General features: G+C 38.4%; 1 pseudogene; it reads right to left on the bottom strand.

Annotated features, from left to right (window-relative positions):
• Positions 1-1894: 1894 nt before the first annotated feature.
• LOC121770903 lies at positions 1895-15044 on the bottom strand (annotated as a pseudogene).
• Between the last annotated feature and the right edge of the window lie 8500 nt (positions 15045-23544).

Here is a 23544-nt window from a genome sequence, read left to right as displayed (position 1 = left end):
ACACATCACTCTTACCATGATTTTACTTCACTCTTGTTTACAAAACGCATCACTCTTATTATGATTTTACTTCACTCTTGTTCACAAAACACTTCACTCTTGTTCACAAAACACATCACTCTTATTATGATTTTACTTCACTCTTGTTTACAAAACACATCACTCTTGTTCTGATTTTACTTAGACATGTAATGGGGCATGCATCCTATCTAATGACATGAGCAATGAACGAATCCAACTCAATCCTCGAAACGCCGCCCGCCTCCGTCGCCTCCCTCACGGCGGCGCCCAGCTTCTCCGCCGTCTCCTTAATCCGACACCCTTCTTCCGACGCCATGAATCTCCTCACGACACTCTCAATCAACGACGCCTTCACTACTCCCGTCCTATCCTTCCACTCCCTCACCACAATCTCCGTCTTCAAAACATCTGCAACCAGCGCGGCGTTGCTCGGCTGGTCGGAATGCATAGGCCACGCCGCGATCGCTACCCCGCCGTCATGCTCTCCACGCATGAATTCCACCCTCGCGATCGCGGAAGCAAGGCGAGCATTGCGGCTATGCCAGCAGCTGCACCTACGCAGATTTGGAAGGAAATCAATGGATATTTGATCGCAGATTTGAAGGAGAAAGAAAGGAAACCTACGCAGATTTAAATTTCATACTGTAATTTCCAAAATACCCTTGGCCTATTTTATATAATTAAAATAAATAATATTTGTTCCATTAAGATGTGTGGCTGAGATTTGTTCTCTAGTTATACACTTAAGATTAGTTATATATTGATCACTACCCTATATATATATATATATATATATATATATATAAATGTAATTTACAAGAAAATAATAAATGTAAACATCCATTTAGAATTTTTTTTACTACAATATTAATTAGAGAAAATAAGTTTCCATCATTATGGTGCAATTTGTACACAAACCAGCGGCAGCAATACAATATCAATTAGTTTAAATTTTTTTTTGTCACTAATAGATTATAACGTCAAAGGTCAAACAATTTGTAACTCATTTTATTATTAATTTAATTTATAACAAATAATTATAAAAATTTTTACATTCTATAATTAATATTTTAGTTACTTAATTACATTCTAAAATTAATATTTTAAAATTATTTTAGTCCGTGCATAGCACGGGTGTAATACTAGTTATATACAACGTGAAGCATGTGTAGTCAAAGTGGATTCAAATCATAGTAGTATAAGCTAATATACCACGCTGAGTAAAGAATTAGGCCTATTTAAATTCGAAGACTTTGAAAATAAACAAGTCCCATACATTTTATAGCAACTAATGTTATAGAAAAATATACTAGTACTATAAATATAAAACTATATATACATTATTTTGTGCATGTTACACTCCATGTGAACCATCAAAGCTATATCTGTCTTAAGCTGGAATAATCCAACAGCAAAAACAGCTATTCAACGTGATAAAGAATAAAGAAATTATGTAAGACTCCAATCTGCAATCTGCAATCTCCCTAAATCCACAATTATTAAAAGCGGGGCGAGGAAATAATATTTTGTAGCCAACTTTTAGAAGTTTCTAGTAACGATATGGGAACAAATGATGTTGTCCATTTTTTTATGTATTTACCTATGTAGGGTAACTCCCCTACACTAGAACGAAATTCGACCACAATCTCAGGGTCATCTTTTTCATAAGATGGAAACAAAAATCAGTTATCAAAGCACCAAAATGATGGTGATAATTGTGCTTCATTTACGGCATCTAAACATGAAGTTCCAGCACGACAAACTAACAATATCAATAAGACAGATTTTCATAAAATCAGCAAATGTGACAAGCATGCGTAATTAAAAGAAGTATACTATGATAAATGCATAAAACCAAAGTGTTTTTTACATGGCTATAAAAAGTAGTGGCCTATGTGGATATTGCCATTCAATAACATATATACCAATATATTGAAGATAAATATGTGTGGTATAACTATAGCTGCATTACGTTTAATGAGAGAAAGATAGAACCAGGATAGTGGAACTGCTACATAAGCCGTTGCCTTTTCTTCTCCGGTGTTGCCAGCACCTGTTTTTGACTCCGTAGGTCTTTAACTGAAAATTCTCAAAGGCATCGGAAATAGCTCCAACCTGCACAGGCAGAAGGTTAAGCATTTATACACAAAACAACAACTACATAACCATGAAATTTGATCGAAGTTCAAAAGCAGACCAGTTCAGGTTTTTTGGAGTAGACTCGCACAATCATGTCTCGGTAAGATGTTGGCAGCAAGTGGCTGATGCGATCATCAAAAATAATGAATTTCTCCGTACTTTCATAATCCTTGAAAAGGAGAGAACGGGGGAGGGGAAGCAGTGAGAAAGTTGCGGAAATGAGAATCTAATAAGAGCCACAATTGCAACGCGTGATTCACACCTGGAAAAACTTGACACTGGAAGAAGGAATACGCGAAGAGAATACAAAACATTAGTATAGCCATTCAAAAACTATATCTAAGGAAATGGGTGCATGAAGTAATCCAATATGGATAAGCACCTATCAAGAGGATTATGCTTCCCACGAGTCAAATCAATCCGGACATTGGTAACAGCAACGTCTTCCTCTCTTATGGACACTCCGCCACTTTTCTATATACAGCAAGAATGCAATAAATATAAATTGCAGAAAGTTTCCTGGAAAATAAGCCAATAATACTAAATATTATTTTCTAAAGTAATCATACCTGTGAACAAACTATATCTTGAGCAGTGACATTTTTGAAATTCTCCAATTTGTCCTTTGGAACAGCGAACTCATTACAATACTGCAAAATCAAATTAGAGGGTCAGTAGATAATTGCTCATGCTGTTACTGATAGAAATCCATGGGTTCCATCCTAAAACCAATTGGTGATAGGAGGAGAGACCCATGAAACTTATATAGTGGATTAAGCTCTTTGTGTACACCGATGTGGGATATTTTTATATTCATTTTATGTTTCAATTGCCAACACCCTCCCTCAAACCCTTCAAGGTGAATCTTGGAGGGGTTAGATTTTTTTTTAAAATATAGTGGATTAATCACCTTGGAGGGGTTAGATTTTTTTTTAAAATATAGTGGATTAAGCACCTTGAAGGGGTTGGATTTTTTTTTAAATATAGTGGATTAAGCTCTTTTTGTGTACACCGACGTTGGATATTTTTATATTCATTTTATGTTTCAATTGTCAACACCCTCCCTCAAACCCTTCAAGGTGAATCTGGTTGGATTTTTTTATTCATTTTATGTTTCAATTGTCAACACCCTCCCTCAAACCCTTCAAGGTGAATCTTGGAGGGGTTGGAATCACCCTTCAAGGTGAATCTGGTTGGATTTTTTTATTCATTTTATGTTTCAATTGTCAACACCCTCCCTCAAACCCTTCAAGGTCAACACCCTCCCTCAAACCCTTCAAGGTGCCCTTCAAGGTGAATCTGGTTGGATTTTTTTATTCATTTTATGTTTCAATTGTCAACACACTCCCTCAAACCCTTCAAGGTGAATCTTGGAGGGGTTGGAATCACCCTTCAAGGTGAATCTGGTTGGATTTTTTTATTCATTTTATGTTTCAATTGTCAACACCCTCCCTCAAACCCTTCAAGGTCAACACCCTCCCTCAAACCCTTCAAGATAACCTTGGAGGGGTTGGAATCACCCTTCAAGGTGAATCTGGTTGGATTTTTTTATTCATTTTATGTTTCAATTGTCAACACCCTCCCTCAAACCCTTCAAGGTCAACACCCTCCCTCAAACCCTTCAAGATTCAACCCTTCAAGGTCAACACCCTCCCTCAAACCCTTCAAGGTGAATCTTGGAGGGGTTGGAATCTTGGAGGGGTTGGATTTTTTTTTAATGATCGATTGGACAATCAGCCCAATTTTTTTTGATCGGCAGGACCACTAGCCCAAATTTTCAGCCCAATTATACTGCTGGGTCAGTCATTTTTTTGGTTTCAGCCCAGATATACTGCTGGGTCAGTTAAATATAACCCACAGTCGGCAACCCGCTCTGATACCATGATAGAAATCCATGGGTTCCATCCTAAAACCAATTGGTGATAGGAGGAGAGACCCATGAGACTTATATAGTGGATTAAGCTCATTGTGTACACCGATGTGGGATATTTTTATATTCATTTTATGTTTCAATTGTCAACAATTACACTAGGAGCTAAAATGACTGAAAAACAAAGTAGCAGTGGTAGTCATAAATCGTCAATGTCGCGCACTTAGTCTATCAGATCTGATATAAGTCCCTCCGGCGAATCCGAATGATCAAATCCCTTGATTCCTTCATCTTGATCTGGAGCAGTCTCAATTGTCTTTATAATAGTATCATCTAACTATAATACAGAATATAAAAATGTAAATATCATGCAATATACGAAGTTAGAAGATAGATAAGTCGGCAAGCTCCCCAACCTTCCAATACTGAGAAGGATCCTGTATGTGAGATGCTATTTGTAAATAACTGTTTGCACTCACCATGGCATCTACCACCATCAGCTCTAAAGCCTGAAACACAAAACTACACTTAGAGCAATTTTCAGATGTAAATAGGCCACCCAAGGAAAGCAAAACAAGATATACCTTTGTTCATGCTATGTATGTGCAATTAAATCAACTTCAGAACTTAACATCATTTTGGCACATACCTTCACTTTTGCATGAGTATAAACAGTTCTGTGCAGATCAGCTCGGGTGGCAAACAACGTATGGACGGTGAGATCTGAAACTTATACTTCATTAAAAGAGGATTGGTTACTTAAAGAAAAGGTGCATGTTCAGCTATGTATGTATTTACATTCTTTTGCCCGGTAGCAAATGTCATCTCCCATAACTCTCATACTCTCCATTAGCCTGCAAGTCACAAAGAATCCTTCATGAAACATAATTGTATCTAGTGAAATCTTCCCCAAGTTTTAGTAACTAAGTGCATGTGAGTCAATTAAAAAATAAATTTAGAAAATAAACTCTCAAACTGGAAATTGCATCCTAAACCACATGCTCGGCTGTCACGGACAATGTAATCAAATCTGCAGTATAAATTAATCGTGGAATAAATAATATATAACAAAGTTTCTAAGGAAGTGATACGGTATCACAAGACCCCAACGTACTGCCATCTCCTCCAACTCAGATACATGAGAGCGCACAACCACAACAGGAGTATACAATCACACACCACCACGAACCTGCTCAACAGCCCCGTGCCGAAATGAAGACCACTGATCGCCCAAAGAGAAAGACTCGATCACCCAATCGCCTCTCCGATTGTGTGTCGAGATGAGCTATATTATTTCCTACTGTTATGTATTTATAGTTGTAAATCTTTCAGTATTATTTTCATGTATTTTTCGTATGTAAAATGTTGTAAGTGTCGGGCGCAGCTATAAGCCCTATCTCGGGTTTTCTTTGTGGTTCTTTCCCGGGAGATAGGAAGGTTGAACCACCCTAGGGTCCTAGAATATAAAAGGGAACTTGTCATACTACATATTTTCTTAATGAGAAGTTTATTCCCAAACGTGACTCTCAATCAGTTTTTATTTCACTTTCAAACTGCATCCTCTGTCCGTCGAGCAACTCACTCGCGTGCAGATTCTCCGATCGCCGAGCTTCTTCGCCGCCGATCACCTCGATCATCCGACCACCCCGTATTAGGAAGATACGCTTAAATGATGATATCTAAAATTTAGAAAGAACGTATAGTCCCCTGAGTTGAGGTTACTAACTTGTCAACGTCAATGTCACTTCGACCATTTGCCACAATATCATAAAGAAAACGCTTTTCCCTTGCGCTCTATAGATTGGAGAAAACCACAAATTTAATCTCAACAAGTGATCAATAAAGCTGCACCATCATGGTTGGAGAAAACGCTTTTCTAATTCATACCATAAAGCTGCACCATAACCAATAAAATAAAATCGCCATGATCGTTACAGTATCCCTTACTTTGCCTATACCATATTTTGAACTTGCAAGTATCATTTCCTGCGAAAGTATTAGGGGCAGAAATGGAGTCAAAACTAACAATACATTGTCTCTTTAGACACAGAAAACAGAACTACGATTGAAATAATCTAATCAAATACTAGCACAAAGCCTCAGTGCCTCAACATTAGAAAGAAACATTACCCAAGGATAAAATTTTAAAAAATTTCATATAGCACACCGATATTTAGAATTTTAGATACAATTTCACAGAAGGGATAACTGCCTTAAAAGTCACCAACCTTGCCCAAATTCCGGTTTTTCCCACGAGCTTTAAAATTGGCGTATAAAGTCACCAACTTTGCATTGTCGCTGGTATTTCCCAACCCGACCCGACCCTGTGTTTTCCGGCAACTCAAAATCCTATGTGGCATGCCTGAATATTGGCGTGTCCGGCATCGGACGTCGTTTTACGACTCACAAACATGAAAGAAAACCGAGGAACACAAGAAGAAAGACATTGGATAGTATTAGCAAGAACTCTCTGTAATTTTATTTCATGAGCCTTGTTACAGTGATTAATACAAGACATATACTAGACGTTGGAAACTTCTAGAAACCAATGCTAACAAGGTCGTGCTAAACTAAAACATGTTTAACATCCTTAATCTTAACTAACTCTGCAAAACACTTTCTTTCTTTAATCCTCTAAGTAACACGTCTCTCCATGTACTAAAGTGGTCCTCAATCTTAGCTGTCAACTTTGGACTCTTCACTGCTGCAACTCGTGTGGAGTAGATGATTGGTTCTTCTTGAGCATGTGCTTCATTTAGCTTTGTCTTACTCACAACTTTGGCTTTCATGGAGTTGATCACACTTTTCTCTCGTGCACCACATTTATATTCCATGCACTGATCAGCAATGTTCTTGAACTCACTGTCACATGATGAAGCTCGATCAACTTTGCTCTTGCTCTTATTTCCAACACACCCCCTCAAACCAAGTGAGGCTAAGGACACCACACCTAGTCTCTGCCTTAGCTTCACGAAGGGTTGATGACTCAAGGCTTTGGTGAATATATCAGCTATCTGATCCACAGTTGGAACATGCCTCAGCTCCAGTTCTTTACTCAAAACTTTATCACGGACAAAGTGTATATCGAGCTCAATATGCTTGGTTCTTGCATGCATAACAGGGTTGGAAGCAAGTGCAATGGCACTCATGTTATCCACCCAAATCACTGGACTTCCTTTCCTTTTAATTCTCAATTCACTGAGCATGGAAGACAACCATGTTACCTCTGCGGCTGCTTGAGCTAAACTTCTATATTCAGCCTCAGTACTTGATCTAGCTACCACAGTCTGTTTCTTTACACACCATGATACAAGGTTTCTTCCATGATAAGCACACACACCTGTAGTGGATCTCCTATCATCCAAATCTGCAGCCCAATCTGAGTCAGAGAAGGCTGAGATCTCTCCATTGGTTCTTCTAATCTGAATTCCATAGTCCAGTGTCCCTGATAGATACCTCAAAATCCTCTTCACGGCTTTCCAGTGTGAGTCCAATGGATCAGCCATGTATTGACTCACTCTATTCACAACAAAATTGATATCCGGTCTGGTAATAGCTGCATATTGCAAGGCCCCCACAATACTTCTATAGAATTTAGGATCAGAAACTGGATTCCCTGAATGTTTGCTGAGTTCTGATCCAGAAACCATAGGTGTTGGACATCCTTTTGCATCACTCATATTAGCTTTCTTTAGAAGATCTTTGATGTAGTTGGATTGACATAAGTGAAGACCTCCATCAGATGTCTTTACCATTTCAACTCCAAGAAATAGACTCACCTCCCCAAGATCTTTTAAAGAAAAAGAAGAGTTAAGCTGAGATATGACAGTCTGTATTGAGAATTGGGATGAACCAGTGATAAGCATGTCATCCACATAGATGAGTAGAAAAATTACATCTTCCTCTCTGTGTCTAATGAACATAGAAGCATCTGACCGAGACTGAGAAAAACCAAGCTTAAGCAGAACTGAATGGACAGTGAAGAACCAGGCTCTAGATGCTTGTTTTAGGCCATATATTGCCTTGTTGAGTTTGCACACCAAGTGAGTCCCTCCTTGCTCAAAACCAACAGGTTGCTTCATGTAAATATCCTCCTTTAAGTCACCATTCAAAAACGCATTGTTGACATCAAGATGGGTCACTTCCCATCCAAGAGAAACAGCAAGACTGAGTATGATTCTAATAGTAGTAGGCTTCACAACAGGACTAAAAGTCTCATTAAAATCAAAACCAGGTTGTTGTGAAAACCCTTGAGCAACCAATCTAGCCTTGTATCTGGCTATGGCTCCAGAAAGGTGGAGCTTAAGCTTAAACAGCCAAGTGCAGCCTATAAGGTTCTTCCCGGAAGGAAGTGTTGTTAATGTCCATGTTTTATTGGCAAGAAGTGCATTAAATTCACTCAGCATAGCAAGTTTCCAGTTAGGAATTAAAAGAGCTTCAATAGCAGACTTAGGAAGAGGCAATGAAGAAGTAGAAACAGTATAGACCTTAGGCTTGAAAATTCCAGATTTTGACCTTGTTGTCATAGCATGAATCGGCTGAGTGGAAGAAGGAGCAAGATCAGAGGCTGGAGTAGGTTAAGAAGTCTGAGATGCAGGGGACTCAGGAGGCTGGAGTGTGTGACCAGGTTCAGCTAGGGAAGAAGCATTATCAGTGTCTGATGTAGATTCTGAGATTTCTGGTGAAGGATGATCTGCATGAACAGTGCCTATGGGTGTAGGAATAGGAAAAATTAAGGGTTGATTGAGAGTTTGAGTGAGTGGTGATGAAACAGATAGAGTAGGAGAAGTGATTTGGTAAGGAAAAACAGACTCATCAAAGATGACATCTCTAGTCACAATCACTTTACCATCTGGGAGCAGCACTTTGTATCCTTTGTGAGATATGCTATATCCAAGAAAGGTTCCCTTAACAGACCTAAAATTGAGTTTGTGTTTGTTATAGGGTCTCATATGAGGATAGCAGAGGCAACCAAAAATTTTCAGAGAAGAGTAATCTGGCTTGGTATGGAATAAGGCCACGTGGTGACAGATGATTGAGCAACTTAGATGGCATGAGATTTATTAAATGAACAGCAGTAACAAAGGCATCATCCCAGAAACGTTGAGGAATAAGGGAATGAGCAAGCAAAGACAAACCAGTTTCTACAATATGCCTATGCTTTCTTTCAGCCAAACCATTCTGTTGTGGAGTATATGGGCAAGACACACGATGCACAATGCCACACTCTTTCAAGAAAGGAGTTATCCCCTGATACTCACCTCCCCAGTCAGATTGAAGGGCTTTGATTTTGGATCCCAAAAGGTTCTCACTCATGGCTTTAAACTCCCTAAAAACTACAGCAAGGTCACTCTTGTTCTTAAGAAGATAAATCCAAGTAAATCTTGAGAAATGATCAATGAATGAGACATAATATAAGAAACCATTTCTAGACTTCACTGGAGAGGGTCCCCAAAGGTCACTATGCACAAGATCAAGAGGAGAATTATGTTGAGCAACAGACAAGTTATATGGCAGTTTATGAGATTTTGAAACACAACAGGGATAACAAAGAGTAGAAGCTTTCATTGCATTGTAAGGAATATTACAGCTGTTGAGAGCATGTTTCACAATGTCTAGAGTAGGATGTCCTAATCTATTATGCCATAAAGACAAATCTAAGCTAGGGACTTGATTGGAACTACTGCTGGATTGATAGTCTTGCCCAAGACCTCCCAAGATGTGAAGGACCTGCTCTGCCTCTGAGATCCTACATCCAACAGATCCAAGCAAATCGAAATATGTCCTCATTTTGCTCAGAAAATCAGTCATTGACATTCCATTCTTCTTTAAGTTCTGCATTTGTTGGCGGTATTGCATCACCTTGGCTGTGGAGCGGCTTGCAAAGTTGGTTTCTAGTGCGCTCCATATATCTCTTGCAGATCTTAATCCTACCACCAATGTTAGATCACTTTCAGACAAAGAAGATAAAAGCCATCCAGCCAATCTCCTGTCTTGTCTCTGCCAGCTTGTGAATGCTGGATTGGACACCATGGTCTCTCCATCTTGATCTGCAATGAACTGTGGTGGTGGATCGGTTTCTCCAGTAAGATAACCTTCAAGGCCGTAGCCATACACTGCAACATCGACTTGTTGCTGCAACATAAGGAAATTTCCATCTGTGAGCTTGACAGAGATTGGAGGAAGTTGAGAGAATATAGGTGGCAGTGTTGCCACGGGCATTGCCTCATGAGCTTCTGCCATTCTTGAATCAAAAAACAAAAAAGAGAATTTTAAGTAGGAGAGACAGGATCAAAAGAATTCTGCTCTGATACCATGAAAGAAAACCAAGGAACACAAGAAGAAAGACATTGGATAGTTTTAGCAAGAACTCTCTGTAATTTTTATTTCATGAGCCTTGTTACAGTGATTCATACAAGACATATACTAGACGTTGGAAACTTCTAGAAACCAATGCTAACAAGGTCTTGCTAAACTAAAACATGTTTAACATCCTTAATCTTAACTAACTCTGCAAAACACTTTCTTTCTTTAATCCTCTAAGTAACACGTCTCTCCATGTACTAAAGTGGTCCTCAATCTTAGCTGTCAACTTTGGACTCTTCACTGCTGCAACTCGTGTGGAGTAGATGATTGGTTCTTCTTGAGCATGTGCTTCATTTAGCTTTGTCTTACTTACAACTTTCGCTTGCATGGAGTTGATCACACTTTTCTCTCGTGCACCACATTTATATTCCATGCACTGATCAGCAATGTTCTTGAACTCACTGTCACATGATGAAGCTCGATCAACTTTGCTCTTGCTCTTATTTCCAACAAAACAAACACTAATTTCTCCAATCTATCACCCCCAATTCCAAATCCAAACGACGTCATTCTCACACCACGACCCTACCATCGCCGGCGTCAACAACGGCAGCTTCGGCTGCTGCCCTGCCTCCATCATTGCCGCCCAGCACCGCCACCAGCTTCTCTTCCTCCGCCAGCCCGATCATTTCTACTACAACACTCTCAAGCCTTCCATCCTCCAAACGCGCCTCCTCATCCAAAACCTCATCAACGCCGATCACGTCGACGAAGTCTCCATCGTCGACAACGCAACCACCGCCGCCGCCATCGCCTTTTCTCCTCGGCCCACGGAGACAAAATGTAGGACTGGTGCTAACAGTTCATCACGGAAGAAAGGACTCACTAAGCCAGGATCACTAACTAATCTAAATCACTAACTAATACTAATCGAATAACTAATACTAATCGAATACTAATCTAATATAATAGAAAATACTAATATAATAGAAAAGAACTGTCCTTTCTGTATACTTTCCCCGGTTCCGTTGCTATCGCGGGCTTTACGCAATCGATCGGATTAGATAGATATCCCTTCAACACAACATAGCCGCCAGGGCTTTCACCTCCTCCGCCTTCCAGCCCGGCGACGCCGTCATCCTCACCTCGGTGTCGAAGACTAGGAAGACAAAACAAATAATGCCTCCTAGAATTTTTTGTTCCCCACACTTCTAATTCATCCGATCCCCCGCTTATTTATGCTAATCTCTATCCCAATTTTATGGCATTGAAATATGGCAATAGTAACACAGCCCTGTCAATTCAATTTGAACAAAGATAAAGTGGAGGAGACGGGGCGACGGACTCCGTGAAGACGTCGCGACGAGACAGGGCAAAGTTGGTGACTTTTAAGGCAGTTATCCCTTCACAGAACCACTAGTAATATGTCTCCACGAGACTCCATCAATATCTTCTTCTTAGAATTTAACTAACAGAATTTCGCATTGGTCACAGCCAACAAGTTATAGGTGTAAAGTAGAAATTATGATTCGGCAAAAAGAGTAATCACCTGAGTTGACTTAATGACATCAAAATACTATGAAATCATATTCACTATAAGCTCTCATGTTTCACACTAAGCTCTGACAAATTAAACCAAGTGATGATAAGCATTTCATCAACTCACCTTGACTCTTTTAATGGTGCAGCATCTATGTCAATATGATGGTCATCAACAATATGATCCACCATCTCTATAGACATGCTCATGAGACCTATAAACATCATTATCACAGTTTAATAATAGGACCTAATCAGCTGGAAACACATTAGTATTTTACAAAATTGTAGTTGGTCATGCAATATTACCACTCTGATCCTGCAACAACCTTGGGAAGAAACTCATGTTCAAACAAATGACTAAAAGGTCCATGACCTACGTCATGCAAGATCCCTGTCAATCAAAGCATAAGAGGTAGTCAGGAACTATGATTTATGCGAATGGATGCCCCTACTCATCGATTGATAAAAAGCAAAATTACCTGCAAGTTTCACAGTCTGCATATCAAAGCGATCGATACCCAACTCTAATCCCTGCAAAATGCATATCACTTACAACGATTACAAAATAACTTCACTGTATACTTTGATTAAACATTTCTATTGCAAGGGGTACAACTTGTTGAGCCTTAAGTTTGTGAACAGCTTCACCAGCAAGCCAGTAAACTCCAAGAGAATGCTCAAATCTAGAATGGACAGCTCCTGGATAAACATGTGTGCCATTCCTGAAGATAAAATAAAATATTTCACACAAAGTGGTCAATGGAAAACTTCATCATATGAGTTAAGTGAACTGAGATCCTTCATCAGGAGAGCAGAGAGCTTCAATAAAACAATTGCCAAATCCATGATATTTCTTCTTGATAGTTACTGCAGTTTGAACAACACAAGCAACTATAATTGTATAAAAATTTAAAAAGGCCATAATCTTTTGCCTTAAGTGCTGGACGTAAACAAGTGAGGTGTATAACACATCAGTTACAACTAACAACTGAGTTTCCATAAAAACATCTCGACGTCTCCATAAGAAAACTTTTACTGTAAAAGAGCATGAAAAAATATCAAGCCTAAAGATGCAATTTCCTCAAATTTCCAATCGAGTATTATACTATAGAATGTTGTAACTAGACAATGATTTTTTTCACATAATTGAATGTTCATTAAAGAAAATGAACAGATAATACGACCTTATGGATAACTTAAGTTCATAATCTAATACTCAAGGTACTCAGCATAACCATTTCTCAAAATTAATGTAGTTTTAGTGAATGACTATAATGAGAGAACGTCAAATGTCCTGCTTCACCTAGTTGCTTAAGATCGCGCAGCCTGGCAATAAAACAAATATTGTGTTAGAAACTAAGAGTACTGTTCATTTGAGGAATTTATAATTGATTCTTCAACTTCAACTATACATTTAAATTTTAAGAAAGAATCTGACATATACATGTATAAATACACACATCTATAAACATATATATATATATGTGTGTGTGTGTGTGTGTGTGTAATAAAAACAACACTAGGAACAAAATACCCTTGCACAGTTGCACTTTTTTCCAACTAATAAGAATTCTAAATAAAAAAAATTATTCCTCCTAACAAGGTTTTTAAAACCTGATAGTCAGTTATATTTAGAGTTCGTTTCTTCAATTCATAAGCAAACATCAGTGGTTAACAGTTCTCCAATAAAATCAGCCCTCTATATTCCACTACTCCAAATTCACCGAAATTCCCAACCCAAACACCTCTCTAAATCAGCATAAGTACAGCAGCCATATAGATGGCAGAATTAATTTATTTACCTCTGAAACTGTTCGGTATCAGCAAATTTCAAACATAGCTGCAAAACAAAAAGCAATTGATAAACTGGGCCAAATTCTACAAAACTACCTCCTGGGAGCTAGTATCAGCCGTTTGTACCCGGAAAAAAAAATTCCGGAGAGGGGAAAGACGCGAGAGGCTCTTGCGTGTTTTAAATGACATACGCATCTTTCGCATGCGTGTATTATTAATACACGCATCACTCTGATGCATCTATGCCTTCAATACTGATCCATCAACTGCTTCTGCTCTCTCACTCTGCGCGACGCCCCTCGCTCCCACCGTCTCCAGCCGGCGAAAATCAAAGTTAATCCGACATCTAGCTTCTTAGTTTGAAGTAGCAATATGTCAAAATCATCGATGAAGTTTGATGTAAACAATCTCGAAACAATTTTCTTGTTGTGCTTAGCTATGTGGAGTTAGAGGCGGCGGGAATGCTGCAGCAGGCGAAAGCAGGACATTCCTTCGTACTAGCATTTGAATCGGAGAGAGAAAGAAACGCAGCGTGGACTGGGTTTTCGTGTTCGGCGAATGACAGGCAGCAGCGTGGGCTGGGTTTTGTGTCCAAGGCAAAGACGCATTTTCCTAATGCATGTATCATTAAACACGCATTCCTCTCATGAGTGTATCATTTAAACACGCAAGAGCCTCTCGCGTCTTTCCCCTCTCCGGAAATTTTTTTTTCGGGTACAAATGGCAGATACTAGCTCCCAGGAGGTAGTTTTGTGGAATTTGGCCTGATAAACTGACTATAATATGAACATACGCTTAACACAAGAAAATATAGTAGCTCTTCAGGTAGAAACACATGACAGCTTTCACAAAGCTTAAACCGAACGATTTATCACTAGAATGAACCTATCCTCTATCTATCGACTAATTTAACAATTTTGAGCACAAGGAAAAGTAGCTCCAGTAGAACTCACACACAGAGTCCGAGAGAAGTATGTGACCTGATCGAGATAAATGTTTCCGTGGACATTGTCATGAACTTGCTTGGAGAATCTCAAATCCTGAGAGCACGCGAAACTGTAATTCGAAGACAACGAGCACTCGTCTTATGAAATTGCTCCCATCCTCGCTCGCTCGCCTGGTGCCAGAGGCTAAAAATGCACAAAAAAAAACAAGCAGAAAAACTCGATTACAGCTGCTGCAATTCATCACGCGTCCAACACATTTCGCCAACATGTTCACAGAAACAAAAGGAAAAGCTCTCGTGATTGTTCGCCGACTTCATTTACCGTTGTACGGCCGAGCGCGGAGGAGGCGTCGAGGATTTTGCGCTGTTTCCTCGGGATTTTGCAGGAATATTGGAAAAGGATAAGTGGGAAATAGTGCGGTCAAATGTGAGTAGTGTAGAATTGTGGATGTAGTAGAAGGTTTTTTCCTATTTTATAAGTTATGCGATTAATGGTTTTTTTTTCACTTTTTTTACCATTTCAGATTTTTAAACTTTATTTCTTTTTCTCTAAATAGGTAAATTCAATAATGCGTTATTTGTAGTATTAAATCTAGTTAAATATTGTTGGTATAAATGTGCATTTATATGATTGTGTTAATTGTAAACTTGATAACGCATTTTGTAGTAATAAATCTAGTGTTGGCAATTGGCATAAAGCCATATTTAAATTCTTGTACAGTTGTACCAATCAATAGATCTATGAAGATAAAAAAAAATTGTAGTGTCATTTGTAAAGCCATATTTATATGCTTGTACAGTTGTACCAATCAATAGATCTATGAAGATAAAAAAAAATTGTAGTGTCATTTGTCGGCATCAATTGCAGAGATTAGACGAATAAAAATACTCCATAAAGACGGTAATAATTCTCCATCCTTGTATGATAGTCGAGGGAATTCATTTGTTTCTTTAAAGTATCCATTATTATTAACCGTGGCAAAGCAACGTTGGGCCAGGACCCCTGTCCCCCATTAATTACAGAATTAATTATTTCAAGCTTCCCCAATATCATGAACATCGAAAAAATTCTATAACTTGAATTAAAAAATAAAATTACTATTTTTATTATGTTTATTCATATTAAAAAATATTATATTTAATTTTACCTATATAAATTTAAATCGTGATAAAGTTTTAATCATATAATAACATGTTTTAATTGTGTAATACTCCTCTCGTCCACAAAAAAATAGCTTCATCTGTTGATTTCGGTTGGTCCATAAAAAATTGTCTCATCCAAAAATGAAAAGCTTCTGTCAAATTATTACTATAATTAATCGTGTCGTGTCAAGCTAAATTGTATAGTAACATGATAACGACCCGAACATATATTAAATAATTAAAATCTGACAATAAGAACATGACATGATATGTTTAGGTCGTTGCAGTATGGAGGGGCATCAGCGGCTCTCCATACCCTAGTTCCATCGACAACCTGAACATTTATGAAATTTCAACGTTATTCAACACATCGAGTATATTTTGTTATACATCTTGCATTTATTCATTTTCATGATATTTTTATTTATCAACATTGTTTGGTTTTTTGATATTGACAAATAAAAAATATATATACTAAATATTGGTAGAGAGAACTAAAAATATTATATCCCTTAAATAGAAAATTGATACTACCATTATACAAATTTGATAAATTATGAAATATGATAGAATTGTACAACTTGATACTATTGAAACTTGGAAGAATGGCATGACAAAATATAAAGTATACCTAGGTATCATTCAATTATCATTAAATAATCCATCTAGCATGAATTATTAGATTATTTTACTTGGAAGAATTGATTATAACTAATTATCATATAATTATTTATTTACAATTAAATTATGAAATTTAATATTGAATACATGCATATTTAGTCATGAAATATAATATTGAAAATTGAATATCTCTTAATACTTGGTTGTATAATACTCCTCCGTTCTACAGTAGGAGTCCGTCCTATTTAGATATGACATGAGTTTTAAGAAATGTAAAAAATGGGTTGAATAAGTAAGTGGAATATGAGTCTCACTTATATATATTGGTTTTATAATAAAATATGAATAGAATAAGTTGATAGAATACGAGACTCGTATATAATTTATGATAAAAATGAAATAAGAATTTTGTTATAGGAGGCACTGAAATGACAAAACAAGATTTGTTATTGCAAGACGGGGGAGCACTTGTTGAACTATTAGAATTATAAATTAATTTATTTTCGGACACCTCATCCATGTAATATTGCAACTCCGTTAGATTAGGCGTCCCCACATACTTTTCATTACCGTCAACTTTTGTTAAATGATTTCTATAGAAATACTAGTATTTGGCTGGAATCGACTTTTGCTAACAGTCCGAAAACAAGCCTCCAAATTGAATAATCTAGTACTACTAAAAAATAAAATTTTAAAACTAAAAATGAAGATTAAAAAAAAAGTGGAAATAAGGGGATTGAAAAATATCAGCTGCATTTCTTCCAAAACCAATTTCATTATTTTCTTATTAAAATCAACAGAAGCTAGAATTCCGGAAAACAAATTATTCGAAATTCCCTTTTTGATGGAAAATAAAAATTATCACCCGCCGCCACCTGAAACTGAAACTGCTCCACCTCCGCCGCCGAAATCTGCGAGCCCCGCCCCCTCTCCGCCCCAATCCAGACGCAACAACAGCGGAGACCACATCTCCCTATCTTCTCCGGCGGAATCCTACTCGTCGCCGCTTCACTCCAAGCACAACAGCGATGAGCACATCTCGCTCTCCCCGCCGGAGCAAAATTCGCCGGCGCGGTCCTCGGCGGACTCCGCGCACATCACGATCAGAAACAGCCGCGGCTCTTCGCCGGATCACGAGAGGAATCGGCCGATGGATCGTTCCTCGCTCGAATCCGAGTACATCACCTTCGATCACGGCCGGCGGCTGTGGTTGTGAGGAAGGATGTGTACAAGGGGCCGATGGAGGATATGGTTGTGGTGGAGGAGCCTATGGCGGCGGTGGTGAATAGGGCGGTGATGGAGGAGCCGAATATGGTGGCGCCGAAGACGGATCCGGGCCATGAATTGGCCGGCGGCGGCGGAAGTGGAATTAGGCAGAGGAGGGTTAGTCCGTCGCTGTCTATATTGAGGAGAGGTGAGAGAGAGAAGATGGTGAGGAAAGCTGCTTTGGGGTTAAGGGTTTTTGGTTTGTTGTTTTGCTTGGTTTCATTTGCAGTAATGGCAGCTGATAGAAATCAGGGATGGGCTCTCGATTCATTTGATCGTTACAAAGAATTCATTTGTTCTTTTTTTCTTTTGCTTTTCACGACGACAAATTGTATCAGAGAATGAGGTAGAGGGGCACATTGTGGATGAAGGCCGATGATATGGTGAAATTTCGATGTAGCATCACAGCTGCCAGCTGGCATACTCCTGTCCAATTTGCATATTTGGGTTCAGTCTTAATATGATTAATAGTCCGACTAATTGTAGATTAGATATTTGACTATTTATCAAGTTTAGACTTGCCTATATTATTGGTATTTTATATTTTTTGTCTAATCTTCTTCAATATTTATATTATTATTAGTCATGAATTGTAGTTTATTCTTTTTGTTATAAGGATGAGCTATTAGGCTATTCCACAAGTTTAACCTTCCCTATATTATTGGTCCGATATATATTTAGACATACAATAGCCCTCACTAATTTATATTACTATCCTTTTGGATCACTTAATAAGACGTTACTATTACACCCTTTGTTCCATCGTATGTGATACGTTTCATTTTTATATGTATTTTGAGAAAATTATACATAGTTCAAGTGGAGAGAAAGTGAAATAAGAAAATAATGAAGACGAGAGTAAGGGACGAAGGGAATATATTCTACTATATTACTCTAATATATATTACCATGAGAGTAAGGGACGGAAGGAATATATTCTACTCCTATATTGCTCTAATTTATTATCAGCAAATTCTTTAATTTGTATTATCATAATTATAACTTTTCTAGGAAACTCTTAATCTTTTTATTAGATAATGACCATTAGTATTTTTTTCCACATATCTATATAAGTTGACTCATGGAAGTATTAATGCACTTGATAAATTAAATATATTATAACTCAATTTGTTTTTAATTCGTACTTAATTTTTATTTTAATATTGTCTGGATCATTTAGCTATTGTTTTTATATTTATTGCATGTCAATTTTTAATATTTGTTATTAAGTGTGAATAATAACAAAATAGTAATAATTTAATTTGAATTGGTCTATTACTGATTTAAAATTTATTTATTCACAATTATGAAATTTTTGTATAGAAAGTAGTTCGTGAGATGTTAGTTTCAATTGATTCTAATATAGGAGTGGTATTTTTAATTAGTATGATATGTGGATTTTTTTTTCTCGGAACTTAATAAAATGATGTTATTTCAAATGATTCTCATTCATGTATCTATACATATATAAAGGGGGTGTTATTTACAAAACTGCCATTTTAATTTAAAAAAAAAATTTAATAGAATTGGTTATGGTTAATAAATTTGTCCATCTTCATTGGTCGTTTCAGAAAATTATCATAATCTTAATTAAGCTAACGTTACATTATTTAAAAGGTCAATTTAATCAATCGACATTATTTGAAAGGCCTAAACAATTGCTACTATTGATTTAAGTTTTAATAGTGGACATACTAAAAGTCAATCTGGGAAGAATACCAAAAGCTATAACGATCTTCAATAAATTCCAATGTAATTGTGAGAATTACCACATTCAACAGGCCGAGGAGGTCAGCACATACACCAAGCTTTGTTTATTTGAGTGCTACAAAAGCAGTGTGAAGGAATCATAGATGAAGGCGGAAGAGAGAAAAGCGAGGAGAATGTAGGGGCGCTGATATCTTATTATTCTAAGCCTAGAGATTGTATTTATATCATTAGGTTGTTGATTGTTGGAGGAGAAATGAACAAATAAGATTTTTGGAGCTTAAATATTTTTGTTTTCAAAGTCCAACATCATAATGAGTTTTATCTTATACTGTAGATGACTAAAAATTGTGTTGATGATAGTTTTTTTTTTTGGCTTATAAATGTTAGGTTTACTGCATAAATAAAATGATAGTTTTTCCGGATAGAATGATACTCTGAGTTGTTAAAATGATAGTTTTGCGGAATAGAATGATACTCTGAGTTGATATAATTTGTCAATTGCATTAATGACCAAGTGCGTCACTATATCTTCTTTTTTTTTGCAATTTAACTTTTACACAATCTTTTTTCCATAAATATATTATTATTAAAATTAATATTGGCTAATTTATTAGTATTACAAAAAATGCACGAAATGGTATTCGAACTATTTTACCCTGCTTTTAACTTTCTTACTCCATGAGAAAGAGGCCTAAACATATCAGCAATCCTCCTCCTCTTCCTCCTCCTCCTCCCCCTCCTCCACCACCTCCTCCTCCCCCTCCACCCTCTTGTACCTCCCTTTCTTCTCTTCACGGTATTGCTTCTTCAACTTGGCAAGGGAATCATCTACTGAAGAATTCGCCTTCCACGGGCACGGGTCCATGAATCTGCAAGGATGAGGATGGAACTTGTAGTTGCCGCAGTGCTTACAGAAATCCTTGGGGCTGGTGCTTTTCACACCATGGGAGCGCTTCCAGTGGTCCGTGATCGGTTGTCTACTGGCGGAAATGGGGACAATCCTCATGATTGCAAGGGAATCTCCCTTGCTTTGCCTTTTTCTTCAATGGCTTGTCTTTTGCAAAAGTGCAAAACGAAGTTACACCACTTCCTCCGCCAACCAAACCTAAAAAAAAATAACCACAATCACTTCTTAATTTTGTCAAAAAAAAAGAAAGTGTATTCTACCTAGAGAATGAATCATATCTCTAATACAAAATAACAAGATTAGAATTCAAGCATATTTGTGTTGAGAAGAGAGGAGAAAAATCTTTGTTTATTGAATGAATCGAACGGGAATTACAACTACAAAGATCACCTTATATACTTGGTGATGAAGCTGAAAAATATCTAATATATCTAATCAACCAACTAACCACCAAAGTAACTAACTAACTAACTTGTGCCAGCTAAGATAACAAACAAATGCCAGCTAGGATGAGCTTCACTTGAATCACTTATGCACTGCATTCTTCCTCTAAGTTGCATGGACTGATCTCAACGTTGCATGCTCTCTCATGCTCTCTCATTTCTTCATTATCTAAGAGCCCCCCTCAAGATGGACTGTACCCAGCATTAAATTATTGGATGTGACTAAAACATACATGTTTTACATTTATCTTTGCTAACATTAAAGGGCAGGGATTAGGCTACTTTTAGACATTTCAATAAGTCTTTTATAATGAACATGTCCTAACCTCTCATGCCACAGATTTGAAGTTGATTGTTCATTAGTGGTGATCACATAAACTACCCACATTAATAGTGTGTCCACAGTGGGGGAGCCGCGGCCCGCCCACTGCAGAAGGCAGAGAGGCGAGGCGCAGGGCCGAGAGTCGAGGGAGAGTGATAGAATGATAGTTTTGCTAGACAGAATGATACTCTGATTTGATAAAATGGTACTTTTGCCGATAGAATGATACTGTGAGTTGACAAAATGATAGTTTTGCCTGATAGAATGATACTCTGAGTTGATAAAATGATACTTTTTGCTTATAAATGTTAGGTTTACTGCATAAAATGATAGTTTTTCTTGATAGAATGATACTCTGAGTTGATAAAATGATACTTTTGAAAGGGTTAAACTTTTGACAAATCCAAACTTTTAAAGGATTGAACTATCATTTTATCCCTGAAACTATCATTTTATCCCCTGAAACCATCATTTTATCAAGTGCAACTATCATTTTATCCCCTGAAACTATCATTTTACCTGTTGAAACTATCATTTTATCCCCTGAAAACATCATTTTATCAAGTGCAACTATCATTTTACCTTCTGAAACTATCATTTACTAATTTTCAATGAGTTCAAAACAGCAAAGAGAGCATAACTTGTCACTTAAGTAGAACAAAACACTACTCACAAAATAAGTGCTTCTTAGGACTACATCGATGTCTGAATCAGAGAATAGCTTTTTTAAAAACAACACAAAGCCTCGTGCAAATCTTGTACAGTTCATGAATTTCTTTAACTGTGCTGTGGGAGATCAAAGGAATGCCAAATCACGATTGAACTACTTGGATTACTCAACTATTCCTGATTTGTCAACCAAATTGCCTATTGAGAAGCATGCATCTTGTCACGCCCGCAATTCCTAAGGATAGGAAGTACGGTGGACCGCGACTAGGGGAGGAGTAAAGAAGCGGGGAAGAAAGGGGGAACGAGAATATTTGACTCGAAAACATTTAATAAAAGGAAATTCAATTCAAAACAAAGTACTGTGACGACATTCTTGAGTTAAAGTATTCAGAGTTTTAAATGAAAACCTCGTGACGGTTTACAAGCAGCGGAAAAGACCAAAAGACAGATGATGCCGGGTATGACGACACGACACCATCCGAAAGATAAAAACACACTTTGGCTTTAACTGCTCAACATCCGTCCTCCCCATCGCCGCTCAACCTGCACATTAAGAAAACAACATGCAGGGCTGAGTACTTATTGCACTCAGTGGACACACGCCAAAAACATAGTTTGTCATGCCATAACAGTGTAACATTGGGGTTTTGAGTGTAATGAAAATAACCCAAGTACACAAAAATACATTTCATAAATTCGACTGCGCAGTCATTTTCCGATATTGCCACCCTTATTCCCTCAATCATACACTATCTGATCCAAACCATGACAAGGGGCGTGGCCACACCCCAGGTCATCTAGACCGGCCAACTTGCTCTCAGATGGCACCCAGTCTCGTGTACACTAGCCTGAGGGTTCGCAGCCCAACAGACCCGAATTCGATTAAACATATGTGGTAAACCACTTCAGATAGGTTTCAAAACAAAATAATTGGCAAGACAAACAGTTCACCTCCATAAACATTTCCGGAACAAAGTCCGTATTTAAAGATAACCCACATAAAGGTAGGGTAGAAAAGCCCACCTCGATTGCTTAGCTTTTAAAACAGTTCCCTTCAACCACACTTTCCTCGAAAAAGATCACCCTTTTGAAAGATAAATAATATCATGATTAGAGTCAAAAGAGACGAGACTTTAAACGACAATGCATGATTCCTACGTGGACGACTTCAACATCTAGCACGTTACACGTACATACACTTAACAACATATTACAAAACAAACACACAAAGCCACACGTTCGAAACACACCCCGCACGCAAACGACGTACCCAAAACGCGCACACGACACACGAACACAGCACTCCAAGTCCTGGCATACCCTTACTGTGCAACGGCTCACTTGGCTCGGAAAGGTTCGGAAAAAGCTCGGAAAAAGGATCGGCGTCTCGGCCTGGCTCGGTGTCTCGGCCGCCTGGCTCGGCACCTCGGCCGACCGTCTCGGCCGCCTGGCTCGGCACCTCGGCCGACCGTCTCGGCCGCCTGGCTCGGCACCTCGGCCGCCTGGCTCGGCACCTCGGCCGACCGTCTCGGCCGCCTGGCTCGGCACCTCGGCCGCCTGTCTCGGCACAGCTCGGCACTTGTCTCGGCACAGCTCGGCACCTGTCTCGGCACAGCTCGGCACCTGTCTCGGCACAGCTCGGCACCTGTCTCGGCTCAGCTCGGCACCTGTCTCGGCACAGCTCGGCACCTCGGCCGACCATCTCGGCCGTCCGGCTCGGCACCTCGGCCGACCGTCTCGGCCGCCTGTTCGGCACCTCGGCCGACCGTCTCGGCCGTCCGGCTCGGCACCTCGACCGACCGTCTCGGCCGTCCGGCTCGGCTCCTCGGCATCTTATGCTCGGCA

Source organism: Salvia splendens, chromosome 16 (assembly GCF_004379255.2).
Source record: "Salvia splendens isolate huo1 chromosome 16, SspV2, whole genome shotgun sequence".
Lineage (NCBI taxonomy): Eukaryota > Viridiplantae > Streptophyta > Magnoliopsida > Lamiales > Lamiaceae > Salvia > Salvia splendens.
The sequence above is the reverse complement of the archived record's forward strand: the minus strand, read 5'-3'. Positions and strand labels throughout refer to the sequence as shown.